Source organism: Fundulus heteroclitus, chromosome 24 (genome assembly GCF_011125445.2).
Source record: "Fundulus heteroclitus isolate FHET01 chromosome 24, MU-UCD_Fhet_4.1, whole genome shotgun sequence".
NCBI classification, from domain to species: domain Eukaryota; kingdom Metazoa; phylum Chordata; class Actinopteri; order Cyprinodontiformes; family Fundulidae; genus Fundulus; species Fundulus heteroclitus.
This window is the reverse complement of record NC_046384.1, coordinates 13,141,809-13,148,317: the sequence shown is the minus strand read 5'-3', so window position 1 is coordinate 13,148,317 and position 6,509 is coordinate 13,141,809.

Genomic DNA, 6,509 nt, shown 5'->3' with positions numbered 1-6,509 from the left:
TCTACCCCTAAAATAAGATTATTAGACATCCTGCACTTAAAATAAGCAGATGGAGATGAATCGTTAAGTACAAAAATCTTATTCCATTGGCAAATCATCTTATTTACCTGCTCAAATCAAGGACGAATGCATTAATTTTAAAGAATATTTTATTTATTTCTAGTTCCGTTTTTGCAGTGATGTACTAAATACATTGGATATAAAGGCTGCCAACGCAATAGTCTGACATTATTTTGTGTCTTGATTGGATTGTGGTGACATTAAGCTAAAAGAAACCAAATTAACGTTAATTAATTCAGACAGTTAACTTCTTGTACTTCCTTTCCAGTGAGCTAATCAGAATCCAGTGGCTTGGATGACGAATTTGCTTTGACTAAATCTGCGAGGCCCTTTTAAAAAGGCAATAGTTTGTTCACGTTAAATTGTCGCCACAGATGTTTTAATGTTTGGCCTCATCCACATTAGAGATCTTTGTGCTACAGCTCATTCTCTGGTACTTGGTCTGTTAATTGTGTCGATCTTTTCGTGTGTGTTGGTTGGTTTTGTTTTTCCGTGATTGTTAAGAAAAAAAAAAAAAGAAGAAAAGGGTGTTAAAAATGTTGTTTTATAGAGACGACAGTCTTTTTGGTCAGAGTTGTAAGCCGTAGAGATGGGTGACCCTGTCCTGTGTACCTTAGTTTTAGTAAGGGACATCTCTCTCTCTCTCTCTCTCTCTTTCTCTTTCTATCTCTCTCTATTTCTCTCTATTTCTCTTTAGGCCCTTAAATTTTGGGGGCCGACTCTGGTTATCTGCTTCAGTTCAGACGCCTCATGGACAGCAAATGTAAATATATTTAACCGTTTCCTCCTTTGCTTTCTGGACAGTAGTGTTCTCTGTCGTCTGGAGCAGATCCCAGCTGAATTCACGCCAGACGGAGAAAAAAACCCTGTTTGATACAAATTGTATCATGAACTAAGTCGCTGATGTTATATACAGTACAAGGACTTGTTGATGCGTGTCTATCAAGCACTATTGATGTATTGCTATATGACAAAGAGCAATTATGACACTTCAGTTTTTACCACAGTCGTACGATTTTTATTCTTAAAAATAGCTTTGAGACCACTCATTTAAATATCTATATTTTTTAAAATAGTTGTAGACCTGCTATCTTTACGTATCAACTACATTACCTTTTTTTTTAGCTGGCTCTATTTTGGTATTGACAACACTGGTAAAGATGTGTAAAAACAAAGCAGTTTTTATTGCAGTAACATACGCTAAATAATTGAGAAAAATCTTGCTTCTAATTTTCAAATTTTTATTGTTTCGATTGCAATGCAAATTGTAATTGACAATAAAATTTGATTGATTGATTGAATTTGAGTACATCTTTTATATCTATTTATTTAAATTCCCACCTATATAGCCCCACTGCAAAAAGGGATCTAAAAGTAAGTCAAATTTTCTTGAAATTAATGTATTTTTCCATGATTTAAGCAGGTAAATAAGACTATTTGCCAATGGAATGAGTATTTTTACCCCTACAATAAGATAATTAGACATCCTGCCCTTGAAATGAGAATAGTCTTATTTACCTGCTTAAATTATGGAAAAATACATTCATTTCAAGAAAATTTGACTTACTTTTAGTTCCCTTTTTCGCAGTGCCCCTTCCAAACAATTTGTATGAAATAACAGTAACGGAAGCAATATAATTAATACTTGCCAATCATCACAATAATTAGTATTTTTGAATGAGTGAACCAAGACTTTCCATTTATCCGGGGTATAAATATGGCGTGATACCCTTCAAAATGGGAAACATGGGTAAACATGCAATTAATGACTAAGCCAAGAAATGGGAACAAATCTACTCATGAAAGCAAGCTAATTTTGACAACAATAATTTAAAAATGTAACACCAATAGAGCTTTTTGCACATCTATACCAGGGTGGGCAATAGTAGTTCAAGCTGCTGTAAATAACCATTTTTTTGTGATTGACAGCCTGATTTTTACCGAGGTTGTGTACGCAAACCTGTAAACTTTACGTCAGGTCTTTTAAGGAATATGAGTTACAAAAAAAGAACGTAAGCAATTTCTTTCAAAAGGTTTGAAACAACTTCAAAAGTTATGAATTCAGTGAACTTCAGCCATGTTTCAAATAATATTTAAGCGATATCCCTATGGCCATTTTGAATTTCTCCAACTAGCATTATTTTCATATGTCATGGCTACACACTTAAAAGTACACGGTGTAATACGTATTTAGGAACTTAGATTTTAGTTTTGACTCTGGAACAGAAAAGATAATAATTATGAAGTTCTCTACATCCCAAGTAAAAAAAGGCTTAAATTCCTTCTTTCTTCCCTTTATCAACAGGAACAGTTAATTTTCACATCAGCTGAAAGTATTCTGTACTAGTTGCATTTGTAAATTTTTAAAATAACGCATGGATATTTTTCATATAGTAATACTGATTGGAAAGCAGTCATTAAAAGACTAGAAAGCACTGAGCATGCTTTTGGTAAAATTTGTTTCCCACAATTTGTTTCTACGCTGATGATGTTTTCCTCTATAGTTAGTTAAGAAAAAGCACTTAGAAAAAACAAGACTAAAATAAATCCCTATTATATTTCTTAATAATGCAAAACCCTAACATAATGTATTTAAATTAAAAAAAGGAATTAAACTTAAATCTAAAATTTAGTTTGAAGTTCAAAATGGCTAACAAGGAGGCTAGCTAGAGTGAGCTTGTTGATTTACAAGCTAGCTCCACAAAGCACGGTGGCTTCTTTCCTGTCCAACGTGACACATTGTACAAATATATGTTTAATTGTACAATATTGTTGATGAGAGAGAATTATTTGTGTTTATTGAAGAAGCGCCTTCTCTTCAGCCTCCTGGCACTGTGTGTCAGTGTGGCGACTGAGCGTGGGCCCAAAGTAATGCCTCTTCGTGGCATTGTGCTTATGACACATCCGATACTCTGAACTATGTTCAGCTAACTATTATGCATGAAGTTTTTTTTTTTATTTTTAATTTTCTGCACGAGTTGTATTTAATGTTTTTGTCTTGCTATTGCTATGAGACGTAAATGTTCACAAAACTGGTTTGTTCCCTTGCTTGTAAGTTTTCTGGGCAGCTACAACAGCAACCTTTATTTATAGTAAACACTAACCACAAATGAACCCCCTGGTAAGATCTGGCCTGTACATTTTCTTTTTTTAAACTAACCTGGAGAATCAAGAAAAAAAAAATCAACAGTTTTACAATCGTTGCATTTTGTCAAACTAACTGTAATTACTTCGACTGTGATTGTGATTGTTCAATAAAGCAAAGTACAGCAATAAAATGTGCTTCAGGTTGTGTTTTATGCTTCAGATTTTTTATGTTCACCTGCCACAACTGTAGAAAGTTCTTTGTTTATAGTTTGCCCTACGGTTATATAGTTAAAGTATATTTTTTGAAGGAGGTGTATCACAGAAAAAGTTATAGTTACATGAAATTGTGAATAAATATAATAAACTCTATAAATACATGGAAATAATGTAGAGGTTTAAAATCATTCTAGAAATTTAATTTATTCACAATTATTTTAATACCTAATTATTTTGTAGTCCTGCGCTGCAGCACTTAAATGTATTTAAATTTGCCTGTATGTGGCTCTAATCTCCTTTTTTTACATCTCATAAGTCATTTAAAAACAAAACAAAAAAATTATTTTGAAACAATTTCCACCTCTAATGGGAGATATAAACTGTACAAATACAAATATTATGCAATAACCTGGACGCATTACTTTACTGAAACAGCTTTTATACAACTTCCTTGTTAAAAGTCTATCTTTATGACACCTGAAGGTTTTGGGCCAAAACTAAAATTTGAAACGGTTCATAACTTCAACCAATATGGCAAAAACCTGAAGAGTTGCTCTTCTGAAGAAAGATGCCGCAACAACTGTTTCATTATATTTGATGTTTTGCTAAATAAATCAGTTTAAACACACGTGATCAATTATTCATCCAGAATTGTGCCAGCAGGTTTTTGACCACAGAAAGTCTTAGTTTGAGGTGCAACTTGCATAGAGGAGAGATAATGGCACGCTGCAGTCTGAAGCTGTGTTTTAAACAAAGTTATGGATTTTTGAAGAACAACTTTAAAATTCAAGGTTAAAAAGGGAGCAGTGTGGATATTTCCACCCCCCAGAAATGCACAATTTTTATTATGTTTCACATGGAAAGAAGACTAAAAAGAACTTAGAAACTTACTTGGAGCAGCTGATTATGGGATCTCCTAAGGTGTTTAACTCCTGCCTGAGCAATTTGTTGAGTTCTGACAAATAATAGGAGCCTATCAGAAAGAAAAACGCAATTTCCAGTCCCACGATCAAAGCCACAAGTATTTAACCACAGCAGAGTCAGCTGTGTGTGTGGCGCAGCCTGCACTGCAAAAACAGAACTAAAAATAAGTAAAAATTTCTTGAAATTAGTGTATTTTTCCTTGATTAGAGCAGGTAAATAAGACTATTTGCCAATGGAATAAGATTTCTGCACTTAAAATAGGAATAATTCATCTACATTGTCTTATTTCGAGTGCAGGATGTCTAATTATGTTATTTTAGAGATGAATCGCTCCTGTTTTAAGTGCAAAAATCTCATTCTATTGGCAAATAGTCTTATCTACCTGCTCAAATCAAGGAAAAATACACTAATTTCAAGAAACTTTTACTTATTTTTAGTTCCCTTTTTGCAGCCTGCTGAGCAGATGGCTTGAACCTTGACATCAGTGATCAGTTTTATGATGGACCCATTAGCGAATGGACTCAGTGCTCCAAGTACCTGGATCACCAAGACCAATTTCCACCTGGTTGGAGATGGAACCATATCTGAAAGAAACACAATGTCCCGTTTTATCTATAAGGGGCTCAAGAGGTGGAGAGGCTTGTTTTCAGATGGTTGGGAGTTCAAATCCCAGAATGAACAAACTGCTCACGTTGTTAAAACACAACGCTGAAGTTCTTGTTTTCAAAACTCAAACATGCTGGTGCTTTCTGAAGGTTCAAATGGTACCTAAATGTGGTCTAGACTGAGAAAAGGCCCTCATGGTGTGGCGGGTGTGTTGTCAGCCTTCAAACGTGAGGACGTGAGTTCAAACCCAGGTGAAGCTGGAAGCCTTTCTTCACGTGGGTGAAGTTGAGAAACGCTCCTAGTTTTATCAACAGCTGCTATTAAAAGGGACGTGTTGAAAAGAAAATGATAAAAGCGCCACGAGAACAGGTCAGAGTGTGAAGGACTTTGTGGCGTAGTGGGGTTGTTCTGCGACCGTAAGGCGCTAGAGGAGCAGTGTCTGAGTTCAATTCCCGCCCGTTGCTGAGTCTGGATCTCCTGCTGAGGTGGGTCAGGGAGGGGGCCGTGTCCCCTCCCCGACTTCCACAACGACACATAGAGGGGGTTATACTTCAGGAAGTATGAACCGACTAGAGGTTTTCTTGTGCATGGACAGCGAAGCAACAGTCACCTACTAACTTGCACATTGTCGGGGACTGGGAAGTACAGTCATGGCCAAAAGTATCGAGAATGCTTCAAATGTTAATATTTACAAAGTATTTAGTTTTTACAACGGTAATTTGCATAATATACACCAGAATGTTATAAAGAGTGACAGCAATTAATTAATTGCAAAGTCAATATTTGCCTAGAAACTGAACTTTATCCCCCAAAACACATTTCAATGCCTTTGCAGCCCTGCCTTATAAAGGACCAGCTAGCATTGTTTCAGTGATTGCTCCATTAACACAGGTGTGGTGATGAGATCAATCAGTCATGATTAAGTACAAACGACACCACTAATGGCAGAATAGTGGTACCTGTTTGTTTCTTCTGTAGAAGGCCTGTCTGAAAGCACAACTTCATTTTAACTTAATTCAATACAAATTGTTGATGAAAACATATGTTACTCCGGCATTACTAAATAAATTTAATCCCGACATTCCAGATAGATGTGCTAAATGTGAAGAATGTCCTGAGATTCAGATCTTTTGGAAAGAGGTCCTGGAAAAAAATTTCACTTATTGTTGGTACGAAACTCAATCCCTGTCCTAAATTGTGTATTCTAGGAATTTTTCCTACTCAAACTAAAATCAATACAGTTGATCAGAGATCCATAATTTACTGTTTAGGGCAGTAAAATTTGGATGTCTACACTATCAAGCTCTCTTGCCTTGGAGAAACTGTCCTTTATGATTGAGGGGAAAATACTGTGTATTCAAAAAGAAATGGGAAAAGTTCTAGCTATTCTTGGAAAATATAAACACCCATGATGAAGTGTTCTCCAGCTAACTTTTGCTTATGCTTTAACTCGTATAATGGCTTTAAGTCTGTTATTTTTATGTTGATCTCGAATGTACTCGCTTACTCGGATGAGGCTGACTCTTGGACTGGATCTCAGCTACTGAGATATCAAACTTAAAAGAGCTGTATCTCACTGTGCTTTCACTGTAATGTTTGTCACCTTGAATGTTTGA